The 12958-nt window shown below is 38.9% G+C and overlaps 1 long non-coding RNA gene across 50 annotated transcripts in view; it reads left to right on the top strand.

Annotated features, from left to right (window-relative positions):
• Positions 1 to 17: 17 nt before the first annotated feature.
• Positions 18 to 12958, top strand: part of LOC147349207 (uncharacterized) — a 70541-nt gene continuing 57600 nt past the window's right edge. For 18 of the 50 annotated variants that reach the window (XR_015149659.1, XR_015149682.1, XR_015149696.1 and 15 more), the window contains exons 1-2: positions 175 to 356; positions 11547 to 11623. This is a non-coding gene — a long non-coding RNA (uncharacterized LOC147349207). The other 32 variants (XR_015149685.1, XR_015149651.1, XR_015149670.1 and 29 more) reach the window with 10 other exon arrangements.

Here is a 12958-nt window from a genome sequence, read left to right as displayed (position 1 = left end):
GCCCGGAAGCGGCAGGATTTATTTTAAGGAACCGGGAGCCCTCCCCGCGCCTGGAGGCGGAGGCAGAGCAGTGGTAGGCGCTGAGTTTGACGTCACCGGTGGTAGGCGGAGACTGGGCGTGACTGGGCGCGACTTCCGGAAGAAGGGCGCGCCCGCTTGCCGGTAGGAAAGAGAGACGAGGCACGTGATTCCTGACGCACGTAGGCCGGTGGGGCGGGGCGGGAAGCGCTGGCGGTGCCGGCAGATGGGCGCCCTCTCCCGTCGTTCAGAGACCACTCAGTCCAGTCAAGTCTGCAAGTCGGTTATCTTGGGGGCTCTGGCGGTCGAAGTGGCGTTAACTCGCGTTGGTGCGAGAGGTCGCGACGCTTTTCATTATACGCTTCTCTCTTTCTGGGCTGAGGGCTCAGAGCCAGAGTGCTGGCTTGTGTCTTTCCTAGCCGTCCCGCCTGCCCCTAGTGTTGTGGAGAGTTTCTGAGAGAGAGCCCCTGAGAAGGGGAGCGGGCGCTTTCGCGGGCTCACTCGGAGGGGCTGGGTAGGGAGAGGAGCCGCGCGGGCCGGGGCGGCGGAGAAGCCGGACCGAGGTCGTCAGTGGACGCCGCCACCCCTCGGTCGGACCTCGAAGTGGACCTGCGCGCACACCTGGTGTGCGGGGAAGGAATGACGACAGCGCCACCCTTTGGATTTAGAGAGACAGGCGAAAACAAGGCAAATGAGTTAGATCTGCTGGTTGATAATCGGCGTCTTCTCTGGTCTCCGAGGGAGGAGGCTCCGCGTTCCCTGTTTTGAGGCCCTAGGTGTAAAGAAGCTGGTTGTTACGGTGAAGGTTTTCTTTAGCTTGGCTGCCCTCGCTTGAGAGAGGGATTTTCGAAAGAGTGTCCGTTAACTTCACCACATCTTGAAAAGTAGTAAACTGGTTGTACAGGGCAGTGAAGTCAGAAGGGAATAGGTAATTTTATGTAACAATTGAGGATTGCATTAGTGGGCTGCCGCTTCAGAGCCTTAACTATGATCTTGAAACAGCCTAGTTCTCTTGTAATTAACTTCACGAAACTGTTCTATAAGATATTTTTAGCTCTTTGAGGGCAAAATTCTCCATTCGTGATGCTTTGATGCCTTTTGGTGTCTTGTTGCCTGTGATACTGAGTTGTTACCTCTGAGTTACGTGTCTTTCGGTGGCTGTAAAAACAACAAAAAACCAACAACAAAAAAATGCGTTCCTTCGTGGTAGATCACGTCTCTGAACCTCTTGTCTGCAAGAGATTTTTCTATGTAATTCTTCTTATAATAATTTTATGAATGAATTAATGAGCGGTAATGGAAACAGCAATGAATTAGGAAGTTGAGACTTGGATTTGAATTTTTTATTTTTTAAATTCATTGAAATATTTTGAAGTGGACCATGGGTATCTGAATCTCCCACTTGTAAGTACTTCAATATGTATTTCTGAAAACATAATAGTATATTACAAAAATAGTGTTATCACACTTAAGATAACTTCTGTTATCTTCAAGTTTATCTAGTTATCTCCCAAATATTCTTTATAGCCATCTTGTCCAAACCAGGATCCAGTTAAGGACCACATTTGTTTTTGTTTATATTTCAAAATCTCAATCTAGTCACCCCTACTTTTTTTTTTTCTCTCTGATTAGCTAAGAGGAGGCATATTATCCTGGAGAATATCTTCCCTTCTGTAATTGTTTGACTACTTTCTCTTGGTGTTTAGCTTATAACTCTAGTACCTGAAGTTCTAATAAACCTGGACATTTAATGCTAATGGCTTGAATAGGTTGGTGAAGTCTCCATAAAGCAAAGTAATCTGTGAGGTATGATGTTTTCTGTAAATGTTCAACTTTCCCTTCAACTATTCACTTAATGGCCTTAATAATAATTGATAATTCTTGCCTGAATCATAATTTTATTATAGGCTTCAAAATGATAATTTGTGGTTTTTTTTTTTCATTCCATCTACATTTATTAATTTGCATTCTTCCTCTCTATTGGAGAAGCTTTCTGTCATAAACTGGCAGCATTTCATTACCCTGAAATACAGCTTTTATCAGAAAGTAGAAAAAATGTTTAGTTATTTTTCTTTTATTACCAATTTTGAAAGTTATATGGCCTCAAAGAGTGACAAATGAGTTTTTCTAGCTTTTTAAAAATTTTTCTAAACATCACATTCTTAGGATTTTTATGTTTTAAACATTCTTTTAGGTTCTCAAATTTTAATACTTCTAGAACTCCTCACAAAGAAATCTGTGCAACTGTTATTGTAATTTTAAACAATTCCATGGCATTTTATTTTTTGCAGGAGGCTGAGGCTGAATTTTAGTCTTTTTTACTTTTGTCAGGATTACTGGATAACATTTAAACAAGTTATTTAACCCTTTGGGGCCTCACTTTCTTTATTTGTATAAGTTCTGGCAAGGTTCCCTGCAGCTCTAATGTTCTCTGACTTTAAAAAAGAAAACATCCTATTTTATTGAGGTATATTTTTCATATATAATTCATTCAAGTATACACATTAATAATTTATTTTATCAAGTGGTACAACCAACACTATAAATCAGTTTTAGAACATGTTCATCTCTTTAATAAGATTCCACATGCCCATTTACAGCTAATCCCCACTTCTACCTCCAGGCAACCATGAATGTACCTTCCTTTTCTGTAAATTTTACTTTTCTGAACATTTGATATGAATGGACTCATACAGTATATGATCTCTTATGTCTGTCTTCTTTGACTTAGCATAATGTTTTTGATCTTGTGTCATTAATTCCTTTTATTATTGCTAAATAGAATTTCATTTTATTTATGGTTTACTCATTTACCAGTTGATTATTGAATCCCAGCACTGGTAGTGAAAGCACCAAATCCTAACCACTGGACCCCCAGGGAATTCTCTGATGAACATTTAGGTTTCTAGTTTTTGGCTGTTTTGAATACCATTTCTTTAAATATTCATTTGCACGTCTTTTGTGGACATATGGTCTTGTTTTTCTTGAGTAGATACCTAGAAGTGAAAATGATAGGTTGTATGATAGTTCTATGTATAACTTTTGGAGAAACTTACAGCTGTTTTTATAGTGACTATCATTTTCCAGTCCTAACAGCTATGTATGAGGGTTCCCAGTCTCTGATTCTTTGATGATCTGGAGATATTCTCTGATTGATTTGAGAATGATATTTTTCCTTATTCTTAGTGTTTTACTAGCAACAAACTACCCTCTCGTTGTTGTTGTTTTGTCCTAGTGTTTTGCTTCCCCATGGCCTGTAAGCCCAGCAGACTCCTCTGTGTATGAGAGTCCTCAGGCAAGAATACTGGAATGGGTTTTCCTCCAAGGTATCTTCCTGACCCAGGGATTAAAACTGCATCTTCTGCATTCGCAGGCAGATACCTGCCTTAGATACCACTAATAATTTTTAATTATTAGGGATAGTTCCTAAAGGAAATAAAAATACAGATAGTCTCCAAAGTAGGTGATTCTGCTTATGATTTTTTAATTTCACAGTGATGTGAAACCGTGATGTGCATTCAGTAGAAACCTACGTTTGATTTTCTCCAGGCTTGTCATATATGGTATGATACTCTTTCGTGATGCTGGACAGTGGCAGTGAGCCACATATCCCAGTTGCACCACAATATTGAGGGTAAACAACCAAATACCCTAAAAAAATTATGTTTTTCACTTTTAGAACAATGTACAATCAATCACATGAGATATTAAACACTTTATTATAGAATAGGCTTGTGTCAGATGATTAGCCAACTAAATATAAGTGTTCTGAGCATGTTTAAGGTAGCCTAGGCTAAGCTGTGATATTTGGTAGGTTCAATTCAGTTCAGTCGCTCATTCGTGTCCGACTCCTTGTGACCCCATGAATTGCAGCACGCCAGGCTTCCCTGTCCATCATCAACTCCCGGAGTTCACCCAGACTCACGTCCATCGAGTCAGTGATGCCATCCAGCCATCTCATCCTCTGTCGTCCCCTTCTCCTCCTGCCCCCAATCCCTCCCAGATCAGAGTCTTTTCCGATGAGTCAACTCTTCGCATGAGGCGGCCAAAGTACTGCAGTTTCAGCTTTAGCACCATTCCTTCCAAAGAACACCCAGGGCTGATCTCCTTTAGAATGGACTGGCTGGATCTCCTTGCAGTCCAGGGGACTCTCAAGAGTCTTCTCCAACACCACAGTTCAAAAGCATCAATTCTTTGGTACTCAGCTTTCTTCACAGTCCAACTCTCACATCCATACATGACTACTAGAAAAACCATAGCCTTGACTAGACGGATCTTTGTTGGCAAAGTAATGTCTCTGCTTTTGAATATGCTATCTAGGTTGGTCATAACTTTCCTTCCAAGGAGTAAGCGTCTTTTAATTTCATGGCTGCAGTCACCATCTGCAGTGATTTTGGATCCCCAAAAAATAAAGTCTGAGACTATTTCCACTGTTTCCCCATCTATTTCCCATGAAGTGATGGGACCGGATGCCATGATCTTCGTTTTCTGAATGTTGAGCTTTAAGCCAACTTTTTCACTCTCCACTTTCACTTTCATCAAGAGGCTTTTGAGTTCCTCTTTCTGCCATAAGGGTGGTGTCATCTGCATATCTGAGGTTATTGATGTTTCTCCCAAGTATATTAAATTGTTTTTGACTTATGGTATTTTTGACTTATGATGGATTTATTGGAACAGAACCCCATTATAAGTCAAGGAGGACCTCTGTATCAATCTGCTATAAAATAAAATGCTGCTGCTTAGTGTTGTTTTTAAATTTTTAGTTTCATTTAGTATGAAAATCATTTAATTTTCATATTAAATGAACGATGGTAGGAATACTATTATTAATGACATTGAGCTAAGACATGAATTAATAAGATATGATTATGCTCAGTTACGATTGAAAAACAGTGTATTTCAGGGACTTCCCTGGTAGTCCCGTGCAAGGGGTGCTGGTTGGGGAGCTAATACTTCACATGCCTTGTGGCCAAAAATCCAAAACATTAAATAAAAAGAAACTATTGTAACATGTTCAATAAAGACTGGTCCACGTCTTTAAAAATGGTCCACATAAAAAATTCTTTAAAAAAGTACATTTCAATAATGGTGTACAATTTATTTTATTAAGCCAGAATCTTTAATATTAATCCATTAAGCATGTATTGAGTATGTATGTTCTTAACATGTAAAATGACTTAGGTTGTTTCTCTTGACATTTACTATACTACATAAACTATAAATTATTTTGGGGAAACTATTTTTGAGAAAGTAACAAATTGACTTCTTTAAAGGACAGAATGAAATCACATTTTGTGAAGTTTTAATGTCGGAATGTGTAATGTTGGATGTATAATTCAAAGTGTGGGAGGAAGTACTGACGTTATGAAGACCATAAGTACTCAGTAGTACTAAGCTTCTGGTTCCAAAAGTGACACATTGTCTCTATGGCAACTACCCATGCTTATTTGGATTTGAAACCCAGGCAACGAATAATGGATAAGAGTATAGCATCAAGATGGATATGGACCCTGGTGGGGTGGTATGTGTGCCTGCTGATGGTCAAGTGTTTGTCCTGTTTCTCTTGTTATGTTTATTATGATTGATTTTTTTGTAGAGATACCTTAATTCTTGTTAATGTGTTTTTCTGGAGAAAAACATTCAATGTTCTTATGTTCTTCCTTTTCTAACATGCTAAAGTTAATGCTTTTTCCAATTTGGTTATTAGGATATTAAATATATTTTCCCTCTGGCTTTCTCTGCATTGCCAAACAGTAGTTATAAAAATATACTGAATCATTTGAAATTTCAATACAGAAAAAATCTGTGACAAAAATTTTATGTTAATTACATTATGAAAAGATGTTCAAGGCTACCAGTAAACATGCAAGTTGCCTAAATTCAAACATTTTTTGAAAGAATTTTTTTTTTTTTTCCTGAGCAGGGTATGAGTTTCAGACACTGCTGGCTGGTAGAGATGATGTAACTTCCTTCCAGTTATCTATTAGCTGCATCCATAAGTTTACTTAGAGGCACAGGAGCCTCCTGGGAGATTAGAACTGATAATTTGATTCTTCCTCTCCACCCTTGTCTGAGGGATTGGGATGGTTCCTAGAGAGGTTGTATTACAGGAAAAAGAAACAAAGAACTGAAGGACACTTCTTTAGGGTAGGAAGAGCCTGCACTGCTAAGCTGGATGCAGGACAAAGGACCAAGTGTTTTTTTTTTTTTTTTCTGTTAATAGTTGCACCGTGTTGTTGATGTCAGAACTGATCTTAACCAAGCCACTCACAAGTTGGTTGTGCAAGTTTGTGAACTGGAAGATCTATATCAATGGAGAGATTGATAGCTCATATCCTAAAGGCTTATATCCACCTGCAATGCAGGAAACTCCAGTTCTATTCATGGGTCGGGAAGATTCCCCTGGGGAAGGCGTAGGCTACCCATTCCAGTGTTCTTGGGCTTCCCTGGTGGCTCAGATGGTAAAGAATACACCTGCAATGTGGGAGACCTGGGTTTGATCCCTGGGTTGGGAAGATTCCCTGAAGGAGGGCATGGCGACCCACTCCAGTATTCTTGGGGGGGAATCCCCATGGACAGAGGAGCTTGGTGGGCTACTCTGTAGCAAAGAGTCTGACATGACTGAGTGACCAAGTACAGCACATCCTCACGGAGTCAGGAGCAACAGGGGAAGAATTGGGTTCTCAGCAACATAATAGGTGGTGGGGAGGACTGTGGCTTACCAGAGGATGCTTTTCCCAATGGGAAACTGGGCTCTGTGTTTCCAAGTTTACTAATTTATCAGGAGAAACTAAAAGTCTAACTTTTTAAAAGATGAAATGTCTTGATTTTCAGCTTTCACATAAAAAATATTCTGTAGGGCAAACATAACCAGATTCAAGCAAAACCAGAAATCTGGCAGGATGCCGGATTACAACTTCTTAACCAAAGAACTTTCATGTGTGTGGGCTGGAGCCACTTTGTGTTCCAAGAGCAGGGCCTGCTAGCTAATTCCTGTGTTTCAGTTCCACTCCTTCAACTATTTTATATATATGTATTTTCATTCATTCCTTTCAGAGTTTAAAGAAAAAAGAAAAAGAGGTTTAACTTGAATGTCTTATTTTTATAGCATTACTATTTTCTTGCTTTTAATTCGGGAGATTGAATGTTTCTATAGGTACCTTTTGTAGTTAAAAGCTGAATATTGCTATCTTTAATGCAAGTTGATACCTTGACTTCTAGTCAACATCAGTAATTGACTGATTTTAATTATCTTGGTTTGAATTGTACAGCTTATATTGTGTATGGGCAGTATCCCACAGTTACTCCAAGGGTGCTGTCTCTAAGTAGTCATTTTAATTGGGTTCCTTTAGTTTCTTTACTAGTTTATGTAATGCGGGGATTTTTTTTTTTCATTTTCTTTTTTTAGAGATACTTTAGGGAGTTTTGAGGACATCCATACGCATACATTAGAACACACCTGAGCCTCCCCGGAACTAGGTGGGGAACTAAAAACAGTAATTAATTGTTCCATGGAAGTGGAAGTGAAAGTCGCTCAGTCGTGTCCAACTCTTTGCGACCCTATGGACTATACAGTCCATGCAATTCTCCTGGCCAGAATACTGGAGTGGATAGCCTTTCCCTTCTCTAGGGGATCCTCCCAACCCAGGGAATCGAATTCAGGTCTCCCACATTGTGGGCGGATTCTTTACCAGCTGAGCCACAAGGGAAGCCCAGTTGTTCCGTAGTCTCTCCTTTTCAGCAGGCGTCCTTTGCTCTTTTCTTTTGCATAGGGCCCAGCTGCTGGCCCTGACTAGTTTACATGGTCTTCTAGTTCAAGTATCTACTTTCATTTGCAAGTTTATTCTTTGTCTCCAGTTGAAGTTCGTGTGAAGATCTCACTGGATTATTCTGGAAGATATGCCACAAAAAAGTTGATCATACTCCTCTTGATTGGCTTACTTTAAGGTGAAGTGTCCTGCCCTAGTCCATTTAGCTGAGTTAAGGAGGATGTAGTAATGTGCGGAGTGCTTTAGGCAGAGGGATGTGGGGATTTGGGTGAAGAGAGGAAGGAACTTTGTTCAGAACAGGATGTGGGCCAGCATCTATCTGCTCATCTGCTCGATACCATGGCTCAGTAATAACCTTTGATCCAGAGATGCCTGGAACTCTGTATTGAACAAAATTGGTCTAAGCTGTCAACAGATCTTTTAAATAGTTGTTGAAAAGTGTTTGGACAGTCTTTTTGCCTTTCCTTACTGCTTGAATATCCAGCAGACTTCCAGGTTATATGAGTTGAGTAGCTACGAGACTCTGCCATGAAGAAATACATTCTTAATGTTCAATTACGGCAAGATTCTCAATGTAATATCTAACCTTTGGAAAAATCTGTTAAGCTTTTTAATTGCTGAAAAGGTGAAATGAAGTAAATATTTTCACGTAGTAAACTTTAATTGAAGTGTTGCTTTGCTCTAAGATAAAGAAGTTTCACTTGATTTGCTAACTCTGATCCGTTTTAGAGGGTGAGGAGTACTGTATTGAGATGAATTTTGGAATTTGAGATTGTTCCCTTGTGTTACTGGGCAGAGTGCCATGTTTGATTTGTGATGTCCGCCATGGATGGAAAGAATTGTTGACCTGAATGACCTGTGTTTTATTTGTAGTTTGGGTTAATTATTGTTTAAATAATCTATTAGTGTTGGTTTTCTATCTTCCTTTTGTTGTACCTATATACTTTTTGGTGGGTAGTATTCATATCAATTCTCTATATTGTGAGTAACAGCAGATCACTTAAGTCTTTAAGTTTTATAAGTAAATTTTTACATATTAAGAATTCTTTATGGCAAAAGTGATGTTAAGTAAATTTCTAAATATTAAATTTATTAGCCCCTAACTGCATTCTCTAGGAATGTGAACTACTTCTGCATTTGTACTGAATATAAAGGGGAGACTCATACTTTTGTACCACAATGAAAGTATAAGTTTCCTTTCACTTACACAGTTTTTTCCATGGTTTTCAGTTTATATATAGGAATATTCTCTCATCTCTAAAGTCTAGCATTTAAGGGAGAAGTTTCTAGTAGAAATTCGTTACTTTTTTTCTTAGAGTAATACGTGAACATGTCAACAAAAAAATGTAGTACAGCAGTACTTTTGATGTAAAGCAACAGTATTCCTTGCCACTAGTTGTTAGGCCTACCCCCATAAACAAACATTTGAACTAATTTATTGTTTGTTCTTCAGGAAACTTTAAATTATTATGCTTTTACCTACACTCCTTGGTTGATTAAACACCATCTATTTCCTCCACTTTATAAAAGATGAAGATTTAGTTCAGTTACTTCCTTTTCCCTCCCCTAATTCCTACCAGTGTTTGGTAGTTAATTGTAATTTTAAGTTTTTTTCGTGTGTGTGTGTATATACACACATACAGTTACATATATATTTATTGAGGTAACATTGACTTATTATAATATGTTGTAATATTGGCTTATAATATGTGTGCAGCATAATAAATTGACAACTTTATGCACAGCAAAGTGCTCACTACCAAAAAGTCTAGTTTCCATCCATCACCATACACCCTCTTTATCCATTTGTTTTCTCCCCAATCCCCTTTTCCTCTGGTAACCACCAATCTGTTCTCTGTATCCATGTGTGTGTGTGTGTTCTGTTTATTTTTAAAAATATTCCACATGTGGGTGAAATCATACAGTATTTGTCTTTTTCTCTTTGGCTTGTTCATTTGGCATAATACCTTCAGGTTCCCTCCATGTTGTACCAGATTGCAAAATTTAATCTTTAATGTCTTGGTTCTTATATTAATCATCTTTGACTGCACAGTAGTCACAATCTTTGTGTGCAGGAGAGTGATTGTGACAGATTAGGTAACTGTTCAGCAGATATTTACTTCTTGGCCAGAAGAACTTGGGAAGAAGTGACTGCACCAGTTCTGAGCCTAGGCTTTAGGAGCTATTAAATGTTTCCACTTGCCACTCTGGGAGTTGCCAATCTTTGCATAATAAAACAGGTCCCAGGCATCTGCTGGCCACTGTATAGCCCTAGATAGAAACACATGGGAAAGATGTCAACTTGATCTACAGCCTGAAACAGAACTGCCCCAATTGACTTAAATAATTTATTTCTTGAAGTGAGAAATACATGCTTATTTTTGTATGTTATTGATATTTTGTGTTTGCTTATTTTGCCTGAAAAGGTGATTAATTTAAAAATGGGTACCTCAGAGTGGGGTGCAGCTATAACAGAAACTTCAATTACATACCATTGGCTTGGAAACTGGTTGGTGGTTAGCAAGGAAACCACTACAGGAGGCTGGGAAAATGGTGAATTGTGTTACGTAGTAGCGAAACTTTTGATAAACTGTTGTCTGTGGTATCATGGAAGGCAGTTTAACTAATGAAGTTGCAGTTTTGGACAAGGAAATTTGTTGGCTGAAAGTTGAAAGCATGTGCTAGTTGCTATTGGCCACACAGGGTAAGGTACTACAAGAATAGTTCAATCTACCACATCTGACCTCTTGGTGATAATCATTCATGACCCTCCCATTCCAGTGACCTAGTTCTTTGTCTTAATATGCATGTGTGATGGAACATGCCAGCTGTCAGGCTCTCCTTTAGTGTGGGTGGATAGAAAGCCGACTGTTAGGATGCTGATATTCCAAATGCCACAAAGAGGAAGGCCTGCCTCTGGGTTACTAAAACCGAAGCTTAATTTTTCTGTTGATGTTTTCCCCTTCCTCCTTTTCCTATTTCCTTTTTAAAAAAGAGGCTATCGTTAGTAAGTGTGCTATTTGCCGAAACCAGTAAACCTGAAAATTCAATGGCTTAACAAAAAAGCATTTTAGTTTTTTGCTTCTTTAGTCGTCCAATGAGGGTCTTCTCAGCAGGCGACTTTCCTTCCTGTGATTTAGTGTACTGAATTTCTTTTGTGATTCTGCTATCCTTAAAATTCCTTGTGGTTCTCTGTCTCCTTCTAGAGGAAGGGAAGGAGAGAATGGAGAAGACACTTCATTGCCTGGCAGGGAAATGACCCATTACTTCTATTTCATTCCATTGGCTAAAACTAGTCATATGGTAGTACCTAGGTACAAGAGGGCTCTGAGAAGGGGTGGGTGGTTTGGCTAAGCAGTTCCTTCTTGGAGACAACTCTATCTTATAGAAGGAGGTGTGTTAATTTAGGTTGATAGTTGAACATCTTTGCCACAAAGGAGAGTTATTTTCTTGTTATTTTTGGTTAGGGATAAATATTAGGCTTCCATGTATGCTTTGTGAGTAGAGGTGGAAGAGGAAGATAAATGTGGAGTATTTGACTGGGTACAGTTTTTCTATATTCAGGTATTCTGTTGTCTCTGTCCTTAGCTACTCCCTTCTTTAATGACCCTTTGAGACAGCTCCTCGGGTATCCCTGAGCCTAGAATCCCTCTGGGGTTCCAGGGGGCAGGTCAGCTTTCATCTCAGTTGCAGCTTCCTCCTATTGTAGTCTGTTCTGTTTAATTTGTTAATACACTCCTGTCTGTTTTTGTCTTTCAGAAATTCGTTGCTGGCCAAATCTCTTGCTGGCCAATGATCAACTCTTTCCAAGCTGAGTTTTCTTTACTGTTATACAGGTGAAGTATCTGTACATTGTTTTTTATTTTAAATTTTAGAAGTCAGGTGTAGTAAATATAGAATATTTTCAATTAGTACCTCTAACAGAATTTCAAGTATTTTTTAACACCTGCTACTTAATGAAGATGCTTTCCATCCATCATCTACTGAGCACTTTTCCAGGCTCTGGAGGACATGAAAAAAGGTCTAATATATAACACTGTAAGTGTAAAGTCCCTCCTCAGCCGGGCCACTCCCAGCTTACTTTTTCAAAGACACTGATTCTATCATGGTACTTCTTTAGAAATATTTGGGACTTTTTCCTCACTTATCTTTCCCTCTGTAAGCCCTACCTGGCTCTTAGTTCCCTCTCTCGCAGTACATGCCCCTCAAGTAAGAGCGATTCAGTTCATTGTGTCAGCAACATGCCATGTCATTTCTCACATCTGTGCCTTTGTACATACATGTAGTGTCCACTTTCCAGAGTTACTGTCCCTTTCATATCTGAGTCCTGCTTAAACAAATGATGAATTCAAGTTTCAGTTTTTTTCCAAATAAATGAATATTCATTAATTTAAACCCTGAGTTGTTTAGATATATGCTGTTCAAAGGGCATTCTGTAAATTCTTTTCCCATTTAGGTTATTGCAGAATATTGAGCAGAATAACCGAATCACCTTGCTAAACACCTGCAATTAACGCAACATTGTTAGTCAACTGTGCTCCAGTACAAAATAAAAATTTAAAAACAAAATGAAAAAACCCAAAGTGCAGTCTGCAGACTGATAGCAGTGTGTGGACTATTACCACTGTGCTGAAATATAAGTACAGAAATTAAGAATAAGCTTTAGAAACTTTTATAGGAATTTGACAGAGAAATTATATGCCTGTCAAATTTATAATAAAATTTGGTTTCTATTTGACATGTTTAAAAAATTCTGGTAATTCATTTAAATTTCATTTTATAAAAGGCTCGGTCCACAAAGGATTAGAAAAATTTTTTAAATGGCATTTTACCACAGATAGTTCAAGAAGCATTTATTGGGGCTACCTTAGTGGCTCAGTGGTAAAGAATCCACCTGCCAATGTAGGAGATTGTTTCAATCCCTGGTCCTGCAAGATCACACATGTGGCAGAGCAGCTAAGCCCATGAGTCACAACTATTGAGCCATATGCTGCCACTGCTGAAGCCTGTGCTTAGAGCCTATGCTAGTGTACTGCAACTGGAGAGTAGCCCCCATTTGCCACAAGTAGAGAGAAAAAAAAGAAACATTTATTTTAGGCATCTTGTGGGATATTAGTTCCCTACCAGGGACTGAACCCAGGTCATAGCTGTGAAAGTGCTGTGGACCACCA

The sequence above is a fragment of the Bos grunniens genome, chromosome 21 (assembly GCF_055505025.1).
Source record: "Bos grunniens cultivar Pamir isolate PY7600 chromosome 21, Bosgru_T2T1.0, whole genome shotgun sequence".
Lineage (NCBI taxonomy): Eukaryota > Metazoa > Chordata > Mammalia > Artiodactyla > Bovidae > Bos > Bos grunniens.
This window is presented reverse-complemented; position numbering and strand designations above follow the sequence as displayed.